The 22,781-nt window shown below is 46.1% G+C and overlaps 1 protein-coding gene across 3 annotated transcripts in view; it reads right to left on the bottom strand.

Annotated features, from left to right (window-relative positions):
* LOC139262882 (H(+)/Cl(-) exchange transporter 3) overlaps window positions 1-22,231 on the bottom strand; it is a 206,733-nt gene extending 184,502 nt beyond the window's left edge. For 2 of the 3 annotated variants that reach the window (XM_070878121.1, XM_070878148.1), the window contains exon 1: window positions 22,191-22,231. The gene's annotated coding sequence lies outside the window, so the exon portion shown is untranslated. Of the gene's footprint in view, window positions 1-20,740; window positions 20,758-22,190 lie in introns of those variants that run through there. The other variant, XM_070878130.1, reaches the window with a different exon arrangement.
* Window positions 22,232-22,781: the final 550 nt, after the last annotated feature.

Raw genomic sequence — 22,781 nt, 5'->3', positions numbered from 1 at the left:
ATTGATAGGGCTAACCAAACTGGTAGCAATGCGGTGGAGGAGGATTTCCTGGAGTGTATCAGGGATGGTTTTCTAGACCAATATGTCGAGGAACCAACCAGGGAGCTGGCCATCCGAGACTGGGTGATGGGTAATGAGAAAGGACTAATTAGCAATCTAGCGAGGCCTCTTGGGGAAGAGTGACCATAACATGGTAGAATTCTTTATTAGGCTGAGAGTGACACAGTTAATTCAGAAACTAGGGTCCTGAACTTAAGGAAAGATAACTTTGATGGTTTGAAGCGTGAATTGGCTAGAATAGACTGGCAAATGATACTTTAAGGGTTGACGGTGGATAAACATTTAAAGATCATACGGGTGAACTTCAGCAATTTTACATCCCTGTCTGGAGTAAAAATAAAACGGGGAAGGTGGCTCAACCATGGCTAACAAGGGAAATTAAGGATAGTGTTAAATCCAAGGAAGAGGCATATAAATTGGCCAGAAAAAGCAACAAACCTGAGGCCTGGGAGAAATTTAGAATTAAGCAGAGGAGGGCAAAGGGTTTAATTAAGAGGGGGAAAATAGAGTAAGAGAAGAAGCTTGCTGGGAATATAAAAACTGACTGCAAAAGCTGCTATAGATATGTGAAGAGAAAAAGATTAGTGAAGACAAACGTAGGACCCTTGCAGTCGGATTCAGGTGAATGGGAAACAAAGAAATGGCAGACCAATTGAACAAATACTTTGGTTCTTTCACGAAGGAAGACTTAAATAACCTTCCAGAAGTACTCGGCGACCGAGGGTCGAGTGAGAAAGAGGAACTGAAGGATATCTTTATCAGGCAGGAAATTGTGTTAGGGAAATTGATGGGATTGAAGGCCGATAAATCCCCGGGGCCTGATAGTCTGCATCCCAGAGTACTTAAGGAAGTGGCCCTAGAAATAGTGGATGCATTGGTGATCATTTTCCAACAGTCTATCAACTCTGGGTCAGTTCCTATGGACTGGAGGGTAGCTAATGTAACACCACTTTTTAAAAAGGGAGGGAGAGAGAAAGCGGGAAATTATGGACCAGTTAGCCTGACATCAGCAGTGGGGAAAATGTTGGAATCAATTATTAAGGATGAAATAGCAGCGCATTTGGAAAGCAGTGACAGATCGGTCCAAGTCAGCATGGATTTATGAAGGGGAAATCATGCTTCACAAATCTTCTGGAATTTTTTGAGGATGTAACTAGTAGAGTTGACAAGGGAGAACCAGTGGATGTGGTGTATTTGGACTTTCAAAAGGCTTTTGACAAGGTCCCACACAAGAGATTGGTGTGCAAAATCAAAGCACATGGTATTGGGGGTAATATACTGACGTGGATAGAGAACTGGTTGCAGACAGGAAGCAGAGTACGGATAAACGGGTCCTTTTCAGAATGGCAGGCAGTAACTCGTGGAGTGCCGCAGGGCTCAGTGTTGGTACCCCAGCTCTTTACAATATACATCAATGATTTAGATGAAGGAATTGAGTGTAATATCTCCAAGTTTGCAGATGATACTAAACTGGGTGGCGGTGTGAGCTGTGAGGGGGATGCTAAGAGGCTGCAGGGTGACTTGGACAGGTTAAGTGAGTGGGCAAATGCATGGCAGATGCAGTATAATGTGGATAAAGGTGAGGTTATCCACTTTGGGGGCAAAAACACAAAGACAGAATATTATCTGAATGGTAGCAGATTAGGAAAATGGGAGGTGTAACGAGACCTGGATGTCATGGTTCATCAGTCATTGAAAGTTGACATGCAGGTACAGCAGGCGGTGAAGAAGGCAAATGGTATGTTGGCCTTCATCGCTAGGGGATTTGAGTATAGGAACAGGGAGGTCTTATTGCAGTTGTACAGTGCCTTGGTGAGGCCTCACCTGGAATATTGTGTTCAGTTTTGGTCTCCTAATCTGAGGAAGGACGTTTTTGCTATTGATGGAGTGCAACGAAAGTTCACCAGACTGATTCCGGGATGGCTGGACTGACATATGAGGAGAGACTGGATCAACTAGGCCTTTATACATTGGAGTTAGAAGGATGAGCGGGGATCTCATAGAAACATAAGATTCTGACGGGACAGGACGGGACTGGACTGGACAGGTTCGATGCGGGTCGAATGTTCCTGATGTTGGGGAAGTCCAGAACCAGGGGACACAGTCTTAGGATAAGGGGTAGGCCATTTAGGACTGAGAAGAGGAGAAACTTCTTCACTCAGAGAGTTGTTAACCTGTGGAATTCCTTGCCGCAGAGAGTTGTTGATGCCAGTTCATTGGATATGTTCAAGAGGGTGTTAGATATGGCCCTTACGGCTAAGGAGAGAAAGCAGGAAAGGGGTACTGGGGGAATGATCAGCCATGACCTTATTGAATGGTGGTGCAGGCTCGAAGGGCCGAATGACCTACTCCTGCACATATTTTCTATGTTGCTATGTTAACCAATCCATACTGGTGTTTATCCTTCACATGAGTAGGAGTCCTAATGCAATGTGCCTGCTCTGTGCAGCTTTATTCCCCTTTCTTGTAACCATCTATCTAAGCTATTTTTGCCATTTCAATCACTAATTCTGGTCCTGCACTCCAATGTCACAACCCTCTTTTTTCCCTGATGTACATCTCTTGCATTTAATCTAATATTGACATCTCCTCGTTCTAGACCCTTCAATTGGTGCAAACAGTCGGTTTCTATCCACTCTTAACGGTAGATAGGAATTCCTAAACGAAAAAAGACCAAGGCCTATCTAGTTCACCTTCTACCATCTTGATAGTCGCACAATTCAACGGTCATGCAGTTGTTGATTAAACCTAGCAATCAATCTCTGTCCTGCAATCAAATCAACCCTTAATCTCCTCGTTTCTAATGAAAACAATCCCAATTTTTAAAGTCTTCCTTCCTATTTGTATTTCCTCATACCAGGAATTATTCAAATGAATCTGCAATGGACCCTCTCTATTACCTCAATATCATTCCGAGAGTGTGGAGCCCCAAACTGCACACAGTACCCCACTGATAGTGGTAACTAGTGGCTCAGTTGGTAGCACCCTCGTCTCTAAGTCAGACGATTGTGGGTTCAATAGAATCATAGAAGTAGAATCATAGAAATTTACAGCACGGAAGGAGGCCATTTCGGCCCATCGTGTCTGTGCCGGCCGACAAAGAGCTATCCATCCTAATCTCACTTTCCAGTTCTTGGTCCAAATCCCTGTAGTTTACAGCACTTCAAGTGCACATCCATGTGGTGAGCATTTCTGCCTCTACCATCCTTTCAGGTGGTGATTTCCAAACCCCCACCACCCTCCTACCAATTAGTTTAAATCTATGACTCCTGGTTGTTGACCCCTCTTGTAAGGGAAATAGGTCCTCCTATCCACTCTATCTGGGCCCCTCATAGAAACATAGAAACATAGGAAATAGGTGCAGGAGCAGGCCATTCAGCCCTTCTAGCCTGCACCGCCATTCAATGAGTTCATGGCTGAACATGAAACTTCAGTACCCCCTTCCTGCTTTCTCGCCATAACCCTTGATCCCCCTAGTAGTAAGGACTTCATCTAACTCCCTTTTGAATATATTTAGTGAATTGGCCTCAACTACTTTCTGTGGTAGAGAATTCCACAGGTTCACCACTCTCTGGCTGAAGAAGTTTCTCCTCATCTCGGTCCTAAATGGCTTACCCCTTATCCTTAGACTGTGACCCCTGGTTCTGGACTTCCCCAACATTGAGAACATTCTTCCTGCATCTAACCTGTCTAAACCCGTCAGAATTTTAAACGTTTCCGTGAGGTCCCCTCTCATTCTTCTGAACTCCAGTGAATACAAGCCCAGTTGATCCAGTCTTTCTTGAGAGGTCAGTCCCGCCATCCCGGGAATCAGTCTGGTGAATCTTCGCTGCACTCCCTCAATAGCAAGAATGTCCTTCCTCAAGTTAGGAGACCAAAACTGTACACAATACTCCAGGTGTGGCCTCACCAATGCCCTGTACAACTGTAGCAACACCTCCCTGCCCCTGTATTCAAATCCCCTCGCAATGAAGGCCAACATGCCATTTGCTTTCTTAACCGCCTGCTGTACCTGCATACTAACCTTCAATGACTGATGTATCATGACACCCAGGAGTCGTTGCACCTTCCCTTTTCCTAATCTGTCACCATTCAGATAATAGTCTGTCTCTCTGTTTTTACCACCACATTTATCCACATTATACTTAATCTGCCATGCATTTGCCCACTCACCTAACCTATCCAAGTCACTCTGCAGCCTAATAGCATCCTCCTCGCAGCTCACACTGCCACCAAACTTAGTGTCATCCGCAAATTTGGAGATACTGCATTTAATCCCCTCGTCTAAATCATTAATGTACAATGTAAACAGCTGGGGCCCCAGCACAGAACCTTGCGGCACCCCACTAGTCACTGCCTGCCATTCTGAAAAGTACCCGTTTACTCCTACTCTTTGCTTCCTGTCTGACAACCAGTTCTCAATCCACGTCAGCACACTACCCCCAATCCCATGTGCTTTAACTTTGCACGTTAATCTCTTGTGTGGGACCTTGTCGAAAGCCTTCTGAAAGTCCAAATATACCACATCAACTGGTTCTCCTTTGTCCACTTTACTGGCAACATCCTCAAAAAATTCCAGAAGATTTGTCAAGCATGATTTCTCTTTCACAAATCCATGCTGACTTGGACCTATCATGTCACCATTTTCCAGATGCACTGCTATGACATCCTTAATAATTGATTCCATCATTTTACCCACTACTGAGGTCAGGCTGACCGGTCTATAATTCCCTGCTTTCTCTCTCCCTCCTTTTTTAAAAAGTGGGGTTACATTGGCTACCCTCCACTCCATAGGAACTGATCCAGAGTCAATGGAATGTTGGAAAATGACTGTCAATGCATCCGCTATTTCCAAGGCCATCTCCTTAAGTACTCTGGGATGCAGTCCATCAGGCCCTGGGGATTTATCGGCCTTCAATCCCATCAATTTCCCCAACACAATTTTCCGACTAATAAAGATTTCCCTCAGTTCCCCCTCCTTACTAGACCCTCTGACCCCTTTTATATCCGGAAGGTTGTTTGTATCCTCCTTAGTGAATACCGAACCAAAGTACTTGTTCAATTGGTCTGCCATTTCTTTGTTCCCCGTTATGATTTCCCCTGATTCTGACTGCAGGGGACCTACGTTTGTCTTTACTAACCTTTTTCTCTTTACATACCTATAGAAAATTTTGCAATCCGCCTTAATGTTCCCTGCAAGCTTCTTCTCGTACTCCATTTTCCCTGCCCTAATCAAACCCTTTGTCCTCCTCTGCTGAGTTCTAAATTTCTCCCAGTCCCCAGGTTCGCTGCTATTTCTGGCCAATTTGTATGCCACTTCCTTGGCTTTAATACTATCCCTGATTTCCCTAGATAGCCACGGTTGAGCCACCTTCCCTTTTTTATTTTTACGACAGACAGGAATGTACAATTGTTGTAATTCATCCATGCGGTCTCTAAATGTCTGCCATTGCCCATCCACAGTCAACCCCCTAAGTATCATTCGCCAATCTATCCTAGCCAATTCACGCCTCATACCTTCAAAGTTACCCTTCTTTAAGTTCTGGACCATGGTCTCTGAATTTACTGTTTCATTCTCCATCCTAATGCAGAATTCCACCATATTATGGTCACTCTTTCCCAAGGGGCCTCGCACAACGAGATTGCTAATTAATTCTCTCTCATTACACAACGCCCAGTCTAAGATGGTCTCCCCCCTAGTTGGTTCCTCGACATATTGGTCTTGAAAACCATCCCTTATGCACTCCAGGAAATCCTCCTCCACCGTATTGCTTCCAGTTTGGCTAGCCCAATCTATGTGCATATTAAAGTCACCCATTATAACTGCTGCACCTTTATTGCACACACCCCTAATTTCATGTTTGATGCCCTCCCCAACATCACTACTACTGTTTGGAGGTCTGTACACAACTCCCACTAACGTTTTTTGCCCTTTGGTGTTCTGCAGCTCTACCCATATAGATTCCACATCATCCAAGCTAATGTCTTTCCTAACTATTGCATTAATCTCCTCTTTAACCAGCAATGCTACCCCACCTCCTTTTCCTTTTATTCTATCCTTCCTGAATGTTGAATAACCCTGGATGTTGAGTTCCCAGCCCTGATCATCCTGGAGCCACGTCTCCGTAATCCCAATCACATCATATTTGTTAACATCTATTTGCACAATTAATTCATCCACCTTATTGCGGATACTCCTTGCATTAAGACACAAAGCCTTCAGGCTTGTTTTTTTAACACCCTTTGTCCTTTTAGAATTTTGCTGTACAGTGGCCCTTTTTGTTCTTTGCCTTGGGTTTCTCTGCCCTCCACGTTTCCTCATCTCCTTTCTGTCTTTTGCTTTTGCCTCCTTTTTGTTTCCCTCTGTCTCCCTGCATTGGTTCCCATCCCCCTGCCATATTAGTTTAAATCCTCCCCAACAGCACTAGCAAACACTCCCCCCCTAGGACATTGGTTCTAATTTTATACACCTCAATCAGGTTTCCCCTCAGCCTCCTCTGTTCCAAAAAAAACAAACCCACCCTATCCAATCTTTTACCGTAGCTGAAATTCTCCAGTCCAGGCAACATCCTCATAAATCTTCTCTGTACCCTCTCTAGTGCAATCACATCTTTCCTGCAATGTGGTGACCAGAACTGCACGCAGTACTCTAGCTGTGGCCTAACTAGAGTTTTATACAGTTCAAGCATAACTTCCCTACTCTTGTATTCTATGCCTCGGCTAATAAAGGTAAGTATTCCGTATGCCTTCTTATCCACCTTATCTACCTGGCCAGCTACCTTCAGCGATCTGTGGACATGCTCTCCAAGGTCCCTTTGTTCCTCTACATTTCTCAGTGTCGTACCATTTAATGTGTATTCTCTTGCCTTGTTAGCCCTCCATTGTTAGCCTTCAAATCACAGATAGATAGATTTTTAACCAATAAGGGAATTAAGGGTTATGGGGAGTGGGCAGGTAAGTGGAGCTGAGTCCACGGCCAGATCAGCCATGATCTTTTTGAATGGCGGAGCAGGCTCGAAGCTAGATGGCCTACTCCTGTTCCTAATTCTTATGTTCTTATGTTATGTTCTCCCCAAATGCATTACCTCACACTTCTACAGATTGAATTCCATTTGCCAATGTTCAGCCCACCTGTCCAGTCCATTAATATCTTTCTGCAGTCTACAGCTTTCTTCTTCAGTATCAACCACACAGCCGATGTTCGTATCATCTGCAAACTTCTTAATCAGACCGCTACATTCAAGTCTAAATCATTGATACATCATCATAGACTATCCCTCGAAACGAGAATGACTTGCTTACACGCCAAAAAAAGGATGAGTTCACAGGTATTTCAATGAAGGACCTAATATTCTAGGTCCTGAACTACATCCTGAAACAGCCTTCCAGTCATAAAAACACCCATCAACCATTACCCTTTGCTTCCTGCCTCTGAGCCAATTTTGGATCCAATTGCCACTTTGCCCCGGATCCCATGGGCTTTTACTTTCGTGACCAGTCTGCCATGTGGGACATTATCAAATGCCTTGCTAAAATCCATATGCACTACATCAAACGCACTACCCTCACCAAACCTCCTTGTTACCTCCTCAAAAAAAAAATCACATTATTCAGATACGACCTTCCCTTAACAAATCCGTGCTGACTGTCCTGGATTATCCACGTCTTTCTATGAAGATTCATCCTGTCCCTCAGAATTTTCTCCAATAATTTCCCCACCACTGAGGTTAGGCTGACTGGCCTGTAATTACTTAGTCTATCCCTTTTTCCCTTTTTAAACAAAGGTACAACATTAGCAGTCCTCCAGTACCACTCCTGTAGCTGGAGAGGATTTAAAAATGATGGTCAGAGCCTCTGCTATTTCATCTTTTGCTTCTCTTAACAGCCTGGGCTACAGTTCATCCGGGCCTGAGGATTTATCCACTTTCAAAGCTGCTGAGCCCCTTAATACTTCCTCTCTCAGTATGTTTCTCTCATCTAATATTTCACACTGCTCCTCCCTGATTGCAATGTCTGCATCACCCTTCTCTTGTGAAAACGACACAAAGTATTCATTAAGTACCATACCCACATCTTCCGCCTCCACGCACAGATTACCTTTATGGTTTCTAATCGACCCTTCTCTTTCTTTAGTTATCCTCTTGCTCTTAATTTATTTATAAAACATCTTTGGATTTTCCTTGATTTTACTTGCCCAAATTTTTCCATGCTGTCTCTTTGCTTTCCTAATTTCCTCTGCACTTACTGTACTCCTATTAGAGTTTCTGCAGTATTGAACCCTCGGTATCTGTCATAAGTCTCCTTTTTTTTCCTTTATCCTACCCTGTATGTCTCTTGACATCCAGGGAGCTCTAGATTTGTTCGTCCCACCCTTTTTCTTCAAGCGAACTTACTTGCTCCGAACCCTCCGGAACTCCTCCTTGAATGCCTCCCACTGCTCCGACGCTTATTTACCTTCAAGTAGCTGTTTCCAGTCCACTTTATCTAAATCACATATCAGCTCATCAAAATTGGCTTTCCCCCAATTGAGAACTTTTATTGCTGGTCTATCTTTGTCCTTTTCCATAACTACCCTAAATCTAACTGAATTATGATCACAAACACCAAAATGCTCTCCCACTGATACCCCTTCCACCTGCCCAGCTTCACTTCCTAAAACTAAGTCCAGAACCGCCCCCTCCCTTGTTGGACTTATTATATACTGGCTATTAAAAAAAGGTTCTCCTGAATGCATTTTAGAAATTCCGCACTCTCTATACCATTCACACTCATTTTATCCCAGTTAATATTAGGGTAGTTGAAATCCCCTACTATTACTGCAGTATAGTTTTTACACTTCTCAGAAATGTGCCTACATATTTGCACTTCTATCTCGCTCTGACTGTTTGGGGGCTCTATAGTAGGCTACCAGCAGTGTGATCGCCCATTTTTTGTTCTTCAATTCAACCCATACCGCCTCACTTGAGTACGAAAATCTAGGCTGACATTCCTGTGCAGTACTGAGGGAATGCTACAACATCAGAGGTGCCATCTTTCAGATGAGACGTTAAACCAAGACCCTTTTCTGCCCGCTCAGGTGTACGTAAAAGATCCCATGGCACCATTTCAAAGAGAAGCAAGGGAGTTATCCTCCGTGTCCTGGCCAATATTTATCACTCAATCAACCCAACAAAAACAAATTATCTGGTCATTATCACATTGCTGTTTCTGGGAGACCACTGAGCGCAAATTGGCTGCCGCGTTTCCTACATTACAACAGTGACAACACTATAAAAAGTACTTCATGAACTGTAAAGCACTTTGAGACGTCCAATGGTCGTGAAAGGCACTTTATATATAAATGCAGGTCTTATAGAATAAAAAAGTCAGTGTAATGGAGAATCTCTGTGTCTCGCAATAAAACTCTGTATTCGAAGATCTCCTCAATTGAGACTCTGCCTTTGACTCGAGTGTTCTCGATTCCATTCCGCAGCATGCTACCCTCCAGCACCTCAGTAAAACCTCAACACTGCACGAGGTAGAAAAAGCCATAAGACAGCTAGAAAACAACAAGGATACGAGAGCGGATGGAATTCCTGCTGAAGCATTGAAGTATGGCGGAGAGGCACTGTGGGCGTGAATACATGACCTCATCTCTCTCATCTGGAGGGAGGAGAGCATGCCTGGACATCTCAGACATGCAATGATCGTGACCATCTTTAAAAAAGGGGACAAATCTGACTGCGGTAAGTACAGAGGAATCTCCCCGTTATCAGCCACTGGAAAAGTGTCGCTAGAGTCCTCCTCAACCGTCTTCTCCCTGTGGCCGAGGAGCTCATCCCAGAGTCGCAGTGCAGATTTCATCCCCTACGGGGCACAACGGGCATGATTTCTTTGCAGCGCGACAGCTGCAGGGATCAGCACCAGCCTTCTTTGACCTTACAAAGGTCTTTGACACTGTCAACCGCGAGGGTCTATGGAGCATCCTCCTCCGTTTCAGATGCCCCCAAAAGTACGTCACCATCCTCCGCCTGCTCCACAACGACATGCAGGCCGCGATCCTTAACAACGGATCCATCACAGACCCAAATTACGTCTGGACCAGGGTCAAGCAGGGCTGTGTCATCGCCCCAACCCTCTTCTCAATCTTCCTCGCTGCCATGCTCCACCTCACAGTCGACAAGCTCCCCGCTGGAGTGGAATTAAACTACAGAACCAGTGGGAACCTGTTCAACCTTCGCCATCTCCAGGCCAGGTCCAAGACCACCCCAACCAACATCTGTCGTCGAGCTACAGTACACGAACGACACCTGCATCTGCGCACACACAGAGGCTGAACTCCAGGACATAGTCGACGTATTTACTGAGGCATACGAAAGCATTGGCTTCACGCTAAACATCAGTAAGACAAAAGTCCTCCATCAGCCTGTCCTCGCCGCACAGCACTGCCCCCCCCAGTCATCAAGATCCACGACATGGCCCTCGACAACGTGGACCACTTCCCTTATCTCGGGAGCCTCCCATCAACAAGAGCAGGCATTGACGAGATCCAACACCGCCTCCAGTGCACCAGTGCAGCCTTCAGCCACCTGAAGAAAAGACTGTTTGAAAACTGTCACCAAGTTCATGGTCTACAGGGCTGTAGTAATACCCGCCCTCCTGTATGGCTCAGAAACATGGACCATGTACGGTAGACACTTCAAGTACCACCAATGATGTCTCCGCAAGATCAGACAAATCCTCGGAGGACAGGCGCACCAACGTTACCGTCCTCGACCAGGTCAACATCCCCAGCATTGAAGCACTGACCACACAGTGATCAGCTCCGCTGGGTAGGCCACATAGTTCGCATGCCAGACATGAGCCTCCCAAAGCAAGCGCTCTTCACGGCAAACGAGCCAAAGGTGGGCAGCAGAAACATTACAAGGACACCCTCAAAGCCTCCCTGATAAAGTGCAACATCCCCATTGACACCTGGGAGTCCCTGGCCAAAGACTACCCTAAGTGGAGGCAGTGCATCCGGGTGCACCTCGAGTCTCATCGCTGAGAGAATGCAGAAAACATGCGCAGACAGTGGAAAGCGTGGGGCAAACCTGTCCACCCACCCCTTCCCTCAATGACGATCTGTCCCACCTGTGACAGAGACTGAGCTCTCGTATTGAACTGTTCAGCCACCTAAGGACTCATGTTAAGAATGGAAGCAAGTCTTCCTCGATTCCGAGGGGCTGCCTATGATGATGTATGGCTATATCCATTGGAAATGAAGCAAATGGTTGTGAACCTAAATCTCTCCGATCTTCCACATTATCTAGCTTCCGCCCATTCAAAGTATAATTATTTCTTTTATGTTCTTTATCAAAATTTATTACCTCAAATTTGCTTACATTGAATTCCATTCACCGTTTTTCTACCCATTCCACTATCTAATCAATAAATGCTCCAGCCACTCATTTGTTTCATACCAGCTCTATTGATCGGCTGGAAGAGAATAACAGTATGATGAACTATTTAAGCACCACACAGTTGCGCTCGCATCGCCAATATAATTTTGCCAACAGTGTAAGGTTATAGAATTGCAAATAAAACAGAAATCTGTCCTAAACTTTCGGAGGGGAAATCTTTAATCTGTCTTTTCTTCCCACCTGGTACTTACTTAAAAGTTTCAAAAATCTTCATGTGTAAAGTGGTAATGACACCATTATTTTATATAGCCTCTTCAACATGATAAAAGCTGTTACTGTTTAAGCTTTACCGAGATCATTCATAGAATGATACAGCCAATAAGCCAGCCATTTGGCCCATCGTGCCTGTGCCACCTCTTTGAAAGAGGTGTCCAATTAGACAATTTGAGGACGTTTCCAGTAGAGTGGACAAGGGAGAACCAGTTGATGTGGTGTATTTGGACTTTCAGAAGGCTTTCGACAAGGTCCCACACAAGAGATTAATGTGCAAAGTTAAAGCACATGGGATTGGGAGTAGTGTGCTGACATGGATTGAGAACTGGTTGTCAGACAGGAAGCAAAGAGCAGTAAATGGATACTTTTCAGAATGGCAGGCAGTGACTAGTGGGGTACCGCAGGGTTCTGTGCTGGGGCCCCAGCTGTTTACATTGTACATTAATGATTTAGACGAAGGGATTCAAATTTGCGGATGACACCAAGTTGGGTGGCAGTGCGAGCTGCGAGGAGGATACTATGAGGCTGCAGAGTGACTTGGATAGATTTGATGAGTGGGCAAATGCATTGCAGATGAAGTATAATGTGGATAAATGTGAGGTTATCTATCCACTTTGGTGGTAAAAACAGAGACAGACTATTATCTGAACGGTGACAGATTAAGAAAAGGGGAGATGCAACGAGATCTGGGTGTCATGGTACATCAGTCATTGAAGGTTGGCATGCAGATACAGCAGGCGGTTAAGAAAGCAAATGGCATGTTGGTCTTCATAGTGAGGGGATTTGAGTGCAGGGCAGGCAGGTGTTACTACAGTTGTACAGGGCCTTGGTGAGGCCACACCTGGAGTATTGTGTACAGTTTTGGTCTCCTAACTTGAGGAAGGACATTCTTGCTGTTGAGGGAGTGCAGCGAAGGTTCACCAGACTGATTCCCGGGATGGCGGGACTGACATATCAAGAAAGACTGGATCAACTGGGCTTGTATTCACTGGAATTCAGAAGAATGAGAGGGGACCTCATAGAAACGTTTAAAATTCTGACGGGTTTAGACAGGTGAGATGCAGGAAGAATGTTCCCAATGTTGGGGAAGTCCAGAACCAGGGGTCACAGTCTAAGAATAAGGGGTAAGCCATTTAGGACCGAGATAAGGAGAAACTTCTTCACCCAGAGAGTGGTGAACCTGTGGAATTCTCTACCACAGAAACATAGAAACATAGAAACATAGAAAATAGGTGCAGGAGTAGGCCATTCGGCCCTTCTAGCCTGCACCGCCATTCAATGAGTTCATGGCTGAACATTCAACTTCAGTACCCCATTCCTGCTTTCTCGCCATACCCCTTGATCCCCCTAGTAGTAAGGACCTCATCTAACTCCTTTTTGAATATATTTAGTGAATTGGCCTCAACAACTTTCTGTGGTAGAGAATTCCACAGGTTCACCACTCTCTGGGTGAAGAAGTTCCTCCGCATCTCGGTCCTAAATGGCTTACCCCTTATCCTTAGACTGTGACCTCTGGTTCTGGACTTCCCCAACATTGGGAACATTCTTCCTGCATCTAACCTGTCTAACCCCGTCAGAATTTTAAATGTTTCTATGAGGTCCCCTCTCATTCTTCTGAACTCCAGTGAATACAAGCCCAGTTGATCCAGTCTTTCTTGATAGGTCAGTCCCGCCATCCCGGGAATCAGTCTGGTGAACCTTCGCTGCACTCCCTCAATAGCAAGAATGTCCTTCCTCAGGTTAGGAGACCAAAACTGTACACAATACTCCAGGTGTGGCCTCACCAATGCCCTGTACAACTGTAGCAACACCTCCCTGCCCCTGTACTCAAATCCCCTTGCTATGAAGGCCAACACCCACATCCTTACTTACCCTCCCCTCCCCCCCCCTCACCCCCACCATAGTCCTGAAAACCTTTCCTTTTCAAGAATATATCCAATTCCCTTTGGAAAGTTACTGTTGAATCGGTTTCCACCACCCTTTCAGGCAGCCCATTCTAGAACATAATTCCCTGCAGATTCTTGAACTATATGGGGAATCAAGGGTTATGGGGAACAGGCAGGAAAGTGGAGTTGCGGCCATGATCAGATCAGCCATGATCTTATTGAAAGGCGGAGCAGTCTTGAGGGGCCGTATGGCCTACTCCTGCTCCTATTTTCTTGTGCATTGTGCCAAAGACCACTCCTGTAAACAAGCCCGACAAGTGTGACTTTACACACACGCGCTGCCCAGGAATCGAATGGAGATCTACGTTACTGTATTTAGCTGACTGTATCATAGAAATTTACAACAGGGAAGGAGGCCAATTCGGCACATCATGTCTGCGCCAGCCGACCAAGAGCTATCCAGCCTAATCCTACTTTCCAGCTCTTAGTCCATAGCCCTGTAGGTTATGGCATTTCAAAGCACATCCAAGTACTTTTTAGATGTGGTACGGGTTTCTGCCTCTACCACCCTTTCAGGCAGTGTGTTGCAGACCCCCACCACCCTCTGGGGAAAGAAATTTCCTCTCAAATCCTCTCTAAACCGCCGATCAATTACTTTAAGGGGTACGGGGTAAAGGCAGATATATGGGGCCCAAGTTTCGGGCCGCGCCGTTTTTCGCGCCACAAAGTGCGCCTAAAAAAACTTCCGTATTCTCCGGCTCACTGCTGGTCCTCTGGAGTCGGGCGCGGCGCAGCACGAGCTGTAGGGGGCGGAGCCAGGTCCCTGCACTGAAAACAGTGCTGGGACCTCTGCACATGGGCGCGCATGTGCAGTAGCTCCAGGCACCCAAAACTGTGTGGGAGGGGCCCGAAGCACGCAGCCCCTAGCCCTGGCCGAATGGACTCACTAAGGCTGCCTCCCACGCCCAGCTCCTGCTTCCTCCCGACCCGACTCGACTCCCGCTTCCCCACCCCACCCCCCGCCCCCGGACCGGACCCGCCCCGTCTCCCGCCCCCCGGACTGGACCCGCGTTCCCCTCCTCACCCGACCTCCCTCTCCCTCTCCCTCCCCCTCCCCCTCTCCCGCCGACCCGACCCACGCTCCCGACCCCACCCGGACCAGACCCGACCCAACCTCCCTCCCCCCACCCCCGACACGAACCGACCCGACCTCCCTCTGCCCCTCTGCCCCCCCCCCCAACCCGAACCGACCCGCGCTCCCTCCCCTCCGACCCGCGCCCCCCCGCACCCGAACCAACCAGACCTCCCTCCTTCCCCCCCGCCGACACGACCACCTGTAAATCTTGTGCTGGGGACAGGCCCGGCACGTTCAGCCTCCCTCCCCCTTCTCCCCACCGCTCTCCTTTCCCTCCCCCCCTTCTCCTTTCCCTCCCCTTTCCCCTTCTTCTCCTCCCCCTCCCCTTCCCCCTTCTTCTCCTCCCCCTCCCCTTCCCAGTTCTTCTCCTCCTCCTCCCCCCTTCCCCTTCTTCTCCTCCTCCCCCCTTCCCCTTCCCCTTCTTCTCCTCCTCCTTCCCCCTTCCCCTTTCCCCATCTTCTCCTCCTCCTCCCCCCCTTCCCCTCCCCCTCCTCCTCCCCTCCCTTCCCCTCCTCCTCCCCTTCCCCTCCTCCTCCTCCCCCCCTTCCCCTCCTCCTCCTCACCCCCTTCCCCCCCTCCTCCTCACCCCCTTCCCCCCCTCCTCCTCCTCACCCCCTTCCCCCCCTCCTCCTCCTCCTCCACCCCCCTCCTCCTCCTCCACCCCCCTCCTCCTCCTCCTCCCCCCTCCTCCTCCCCCTTCCCCCTCTTCCCCTCCTCTCCCTCCCCCCCTCCTTCCCCCCCTTCCCCTCCTCTCCCTCCCCCCCTCCTTCCCCCCCTTCCCCTCCTCCTTCCCCTCCTCCTCCTCCCTCCCCCCCCACTCTCCTCCTCCCCCCCCCACCCCCACCCTCCTCCTCTCCCCCCCCACCCCCACCGTCCTCCTCTCCCCCCCCACTTCCCCTCCTCCTCCCTCCCCCTCCCCCCCCCACTTCCCCTCCCCCCCCCCTCCTCCTCTCCCCTCTCTCCCACCCCCCTCCTCTCCCTACCCCCCCACTCCTCTCCCCTCTCCCCTCTCCCCCCCCTTTCCCTCCCCTCCTCCACCTTCCCCTCGCTGTCAGAAACACAGACACTGACAGACAGAGTGAGAGACACACACACAGACAGACAGAGAGATAGAGACACTGACAGAGACACACTGGGGGGGGGGGGGGCATCCCAGCACGCTGTTGGAGGGCTCCCGGTGCTGCAGTCGGTAAGTAGAAAATGTTTTATTTATTGATTTTTTTTTAAAATTATTTCTTATTAATTTTTTTTGATTGATTTATTGGTTGATTTATTAATGTATTTATCATTTATTATTGATGATGACTCTTTTTGTAAAATTGAAGTGTTTAATGTTTGTAAACTTCCCTTTAAACCCCCCCCCCATTCTCTACGCTTGATTTGTAACCTACGCCTGATTTTCTAAAGTGTAGACAAGGTTTTTTCGAGCGTACAAAAATCTTCACTTACTCCATTCTAAGTTAGTTTGGAGTAAGTTTTCACTCACGAAACTTTGAAAACAGGCATAAGTGGCCGGACAGGCCCCCTTTTGAAAAAAAAATTCTGTTCCAAAGTGAAACTGTTCTAACTGACTAGAACTGGAGCAAACTAAATGCTGAGAATTTGAATTTCTAAGATACTCCGTTCTACACCAGTTGCTCCAAAAAATCAGGAGCAACTGAGGCCGAAACTTGGGCCCATGGAGTTAGGTTGCAGATCAGCCATAATCTCACTGAATGGCGGAACAAGTTAGAGAGGCTCGATGGCCTACTTCTGTTACTATATTCAACTCCTCTCTAATCCTTCTAACGAATTACTTTCAATCTATGCTCCCTGGTTATTGGATTGCTCTGCTAAGGGAAATAGGTCCTTTCTATCCATTCTACCTTGGCCTCTCATAATTTTGTACACCTCAATAAGGTCTCCCCTCAGCCTCCTCTATTCCAAAGAAGACAACCCCAGCTTTTCTAATCTTTCCTCGTCGCTAAAATTCTCCAGTCCAGGCCTCGTAAATCTCCTATGGATATGATACAAGCCCTCGTGTGATCTCCTAGACTTTAGATCGTGGAAGAATAACCATTCCATCAGATCGTGGTTTGGGCTGTAAAGTAATGAAGTGATTTATGAAAAACAGATCAGCAGAAGCAATGTACAACACAGCAGTTTGCGTTGTTTTTATAGAACTTTTACCTCAAAGTCTCCCGCCATATATAAAAACATCAAAAGACATAACACTTAATCAGTTCAACTGAGAATATTGAGCCTCGACCAGCGTCCGCAACATAAAACTTGTACGTGGAACTAGTCTACCCACAATGGAGTCTCGAGGTGCCACTTCTGCACAAGCTGCAATCCAGTGGTACAAAAAGAATTTGAACTGGAAGCAAGTTGATAGGATGTGCCTCTCATCCCCATTAAAATTGAAAGGTGAATTACAGAAGAAAAAACGATATTTGCTGCAAATGGTTGATGACAGCATTATTGCATACAGCTCCTTTAACAAAATTAACTGGCGATATCTTTAATTTTCAGCGATTATTTCTCCCCTGCTCTATGCACCATACCACTTCTATAAACGACCCATTATTTCACATCAAAATAATACTATTCTCAAACTCCCAAAAGCGAAAGACCACGTGTTAACAAGCATTTTACCTTATTGTGATAGAATTCAGGATAAAGCAAACATTGTGTGTGGGTGATTTCTACTTGCTTCACAATCAAAAAACAGGTTTGCATTGGAATAATGCCTTTGAAGTGACATTTTTTGCACACTGGACTTTAATATGCAGCTTTTCTAGCCTGGGGAAAGCAAGCTAACAGTGAACAAATTTAATCTGACTAGTCATATCTCAGATAGATATCAGAAATATGATTTGAATTGTGATGTATCCTCTATTCTTTGCAAAAACATCCCAAGGCATTTCTCAGAGCGAAAGCATACAATGAGCAATGATGGATGGGGGAAGTGGTTGGGGGGGTTGCTGAAGGCATGATCAAAGAGACAGGCTTTTAGAGAGAATTCTCTATAGTACGTGATCAAGACACAGGAAGCCCTGGAACTAATGTGGGGCAGGGAGGGGAATGAATATAAAGCACATCAAGTTGGAGAAGGCGGCACATAGCAGCATGTAGGAACATCTATTTTGTCTTCTACCATCTTAGTAGTCGCAGTATATAGCAATAATGGAGTTGTTAATAAGTCGTACCGATCAATCACCAATTAGTCTCAAAAGACCCAGACATGAAGCGAAGAAAACCCGTCAATGGTGGAAAGCTTTGGGAACCATCGGGCCAAATTCACCTGTTGCTCTCAGGAATGCTACACTTACCATACTTCATTTCAAAATTACTCATGTACTGTATCCCAAAATATTATTTTCTCAAACAAGTCTATCCAATTGACATTCAAATGAATCAACATCTCAGCTTCCACTATCTCCCTTGGTAGCCTGTTCCATAAAGAAGCAAGGATCTTTACTGCCCTCCCAAGCCCAAGAGAGCTATGGCCCGCCAGTAAGCCTGACCTACTATATCATCGGACAGGGTCCTGATCATTTTACCACAACTCAGACCCCAGATGACGACCATCAAGCAGACCATGGCCCTTCTGGCCCCAAAGCCATTCTAGCTTGTCCTAATCCCCAGACAAACCTTATTCGTGACTCCTAATCAAATATTCGCCCAAGGCCTACGCTGAACTTTGTCCTTAAGTCAGTTCATTGGAAACGGTAGCAGAATGCTAATATTACTGGATTAGTGATCCAGAGACCTGAATTAATGATCTGGAGACATGAGTTCAAATCACACCACAGCAGCCGGGGAATTTAATTTCATTTAATTAAATAAATCTGAAATAAAAACGCTAGTGTCGGTAATGGTGGCCATGAAACTACCGGATTGTCATAAAAACCCATCTGGTTCACTAATGCCCTTTAAGGAAGGAAATCTGGTCTGGCCTATATATGACTCTAGACCCACAGTCGTGTGATTGCCTCTTAACTGCCCTCTGAAATGGCCGAGCAAGCCACTCAGTTATACCAAACCGCTGCAAAGAACAGCGATTCAAGGCGGCGGCTCACCACCACCTTCTCAAGGGAAACTAGGGATGGGCATTAATTGGTGGCCCTACCAGCAACTCCCACATCCCCTGAATGAATAAATAAAAAAATATATTTCTCCCCTCACCCTCTTTATCTACATTGTCAAAATACAAGCGTAAACTTTGAAACTCCTTTCCTGTTTCTGCAAACCCATGTGCCTAATTTCTGTAGCAACTCCCTCAAAACTGTAGAACCACAAAAATCTCTGGAATACTTCAACACACTGAACAAGAATTGTGAAACACAAATCACATCACATGAGCCTCTGCACAATAAGTTTCTGATCACAACCATTCTGCATGAGAAGTTGCTAAATGAGAAAAGGAATCAGATGGCTAGTCACTGCAATGCACATTCGAATCATTTGCTTCGGAATGGCATTTATTGGCAAGGATCTCAATCCCATCAGCGCAAACTAAGGTGTTGTATGCAGAGGAGACGAAACCAAATTTAAATTAATTCCCTGAAGGGCTGAAGCAAAGAAAGGAAAACTGTGCTTGTGGGTCCTCCTTTCTATCGGTTTTCCCTTTCTTACACCGTCTAATTTTATTTGTTTAACCGTACAAGCTTCTCTCAAATCACCGTTAAATTGTATATCCAGAACAAGCCAGACCACTTACATCAAGACAGAATCAACTACAGTGGCCCTGGTTGCTGAGAGAGCTATAAGAACACCAATTCCATAAACAAAGATTACCACGACCGTATAACAAAACAAACTGTGATGATTTCACTGATCAAAACTATACTTTGTCGAGCAAATAATTTTATTTACACTGCAACACAAGAGAGTAAAATGGGGCTGTTGCAACTTCAGCATTGCTGGAAATTTCCGAGTATGGTCTCTCACCCAAACCCCCATCCTCTGTGACATCATCAAATTGGATCTTACCGCTTTAAAGGAAACTTTAAAAAATCAATTTAAAATGCAGTACCTATTTTGTTTATGAAAAATGAGTGTGTTCTTTTAAAGGTTCAGTGGATAAGTGTGGTGATAAACTGTGCAGAACAAGAAGATCTTAAATTCAATACGCAGTCTGTGTGGAGTTCGCTCTCAGATGGAAATAATGTTAAAATTAGAGCAAGGATGTTCAGCAGTGAAGTCAGGAAGCACTTCTTCACACTAATGATGGTGGAAATTGGAACTCTCTCCCTAAAAAAACTGTTGAAGCTGGGGGTCAATTGAAAATTTAAAAACTGAGATTGATAGATTTTTGTTAAGCAAGGGATATGAAACCAAAGGCAGGTAAATGGAGTTAAGATGCAGATCAGCCATGATCCAACTGAATGGTGTAACAGGCTCGAGGGGCTGAATGGTCTACTGCTGCTGCTATGTACCTATAATTGCGAAAACACAACTGGGCTGTTGTGGGATACGGAGAGAAAGTAGCAGCCAAGATTTCACTCATGATTGCTTTTCGATTTGGAATGGCTTGCGCTCTCGACTGCGACACACGATGGAAAGTATGCAAGTGTGATTATCAGTTAAGGACGGGATCAAACTTGGTTGTAATACTGCTACACAAATGCAACAACTGTTACCATCTTGATTCACACACATGAAGAATGACCACTCGGGTGAGATGCCAGCTGAAGTACTAACCTACTCCAGCAAACGTCCATGATCTCAGAGAGTGGGCATGAACAGGGGGAAGGGGAGGAGGGGGAAGAGAAAGAGAATAGTAGTTACGAAAATTAGTGCCGGCGATGGATGCGGTTCTATTTAACATCCCCAACATTTGCACAGATCAGTAGATATTTTTTGCTCATTACATTTCTGCAAAATGAAATAAGAAAACTTGCACATTGCACGATTTGTCCTACCATGCACAATTTGTCCGGCCAAACCATCATTAACGCATCAAATTAGCTTCATTTGATAATGATATTACTAGTCTTTCCTACAAAAAAAAGATTGCTAACCTTGTTCCAATTATTGTTGGTTATGTTAATTATGTCCAGAGGCGAATAGCCCAATCCTCCACCACCCACAAATTATACCTGCAAAGCCAAAGCAACTCTGTTGTGGACAAGCAGATTTCCAACCACACTTTGCTGAGCAAATTCTCCAAAAGCATAGTTACAAGTAATCCCCATCTAGTTAAAGCAATCAGAAACAAAACTTGAGGTTTTCAATGTAGAAAATGTTCAACCAGAGAACATTAAATGACACGAATTCCACCAATAATAACACAGAAAACCTGCTTTCAGTAATCTAGTCCAGCACTGCCAGGGTTGGTTGCACTACATTAACATAGTGTACATCTGTAATCCTTGGAAATGCTTCCAAAACTAAACTTAACCCTCTCCTTGCCGATTGGCATCATCCAAAATCAAGTAGGATAACAGACACAATAATGGCAGGTTACATTAATAAGGATCTGATTTTTTTTACCTTTTGGGTCGACGATGAAATGAACATTATAATTCACCTTCTATGTGGCTTGGGAGGCTTAGAGGAAACCAGATTCAGTGCAGTTCAAATAACTCCATTATTCCCCCCTCCAAACTCCTTTTGGAGTCTGGAGGCAAGGCTATTAAATCTCGATCTGTGCTTGAATGAACAGATGACACAAGAGACCTGGCTAAACATAATTATTTTACAAATCTCTCTCATCTCACATACTCTCCATAGACAGCAGCGATGATCTTGCAGACGAAGGCTGCAGAACTCCAGATAAAAAATATACAGGGGCCATTTATTTTAAATGATTAATAAGGCTCAGCTGCCCTCAAAATGTAGATGAAAGGAAGCGATTGAATTATTAAGACAGCAGGGACAGTGTTTCAAAGAACTTACGACAGCACAAAATCAGTGTTGGCTTGATTTCTGAAATTCTTAATAATGAATGTCAAATTTGTGCAGCACCGATTCTCCACAACAGATCCAAAATACAATAATAAAGTTAAGACCAAGCTGTGTGCACCACCGCACCAGATCTAGTGAATGTACAGTACTTGACAAGTACAGTAGTGCAGTGATGCTGCAGAAGCAAGATTCATTTGTGAATTACATCTGTGTGATGGGGAGAGGGAGGGCACTGGCTGGCCTTTCCTCCTCCTGGACTCTGGCCTGGTGCATCGCGGTGCGTGAATGCAACGCCACCCTTGTTTGATGTGCAAATGCTCCCATTCCCACCCACTGCAGCCAGCAGCCCCTCCCCCCCTACAGACACTTCAGCCCCACCACAATGACCGCTTCTCCCAGCCAGCCAGCCGGCTCACACAAACAGCGACTCATTTTGTCCGGCGTAACACAAATGAGGACTCCAACAAATACAACAACAATAATAATAATGAAAAATCGCCCCGAGGTGTAACATGTGAGCCAATGAAGCTTCCCCCCCACTCCCCAGGGTTATACTGCACCTACTCGGCACATCCTCCTGCCAGGCTCCTGTTGTCATGGCAGGCTGGGGCGGACTGAGGCATCGCAGACATCGCGAGAGCTGCGGGGGGGGCGGGGCCACGCGGGCACCCGCCGCGGGACCCGGATCTGGCGTTATTCGCTCAGCTCATTATTGGCTCGGGAGCCCTATTAACGCGCCTGCGCAACAGGGGCGAGAGGGCGGGATTTAACGGGCGCGCCAACGAGTCGGGGAGACCGTTATAGTTTGCGCGCGCGAGCTGAGCTGAGCTGGCAGCCGTCTGTGAGTATTAGTGGGGGAGGAGGGAATTCACCCACCCCCCACACACATATACACAGAGAAAGGGGGAATTCACCCCCCCCACACACATATACACAGAGAAAGGGGGAATTCACCCCCCCCACACACATATACACAGAGAAAGGGGGAATTCACCACCCCCCACACACACATATACACAGAGAAAGGGGGAATTAACCCCCCCACACACACACACATATACACAGAGAAAGGGGGAATTAACCCCCCCCCACACACATATACACAGAGAAAGGGGGAATTCACCCCCCCCCCCACACATATACACAGTGAAAGGG

This window comes from Pristiophorus japonicus, chromosome 1 (genome assembly GCF_044704955.1).
Source record: "Pristiophorus japonicus isolate sPriJap1 chromosome 1, sPriJap1.hap1, whole genome shotgun sequence".
Classification (NCBI taxonomy): Eukaryota; Metazoa; Chordata; class Chondrichthyes; family Pristiophoridae; genus Pristiophorus; species Pristiophorus japonicus.
The sequence above is the reverse complement of the archived record's forward strand: the minus strand, read 5'-3'. Positions and strand labels throughout refer to the sequence as shown.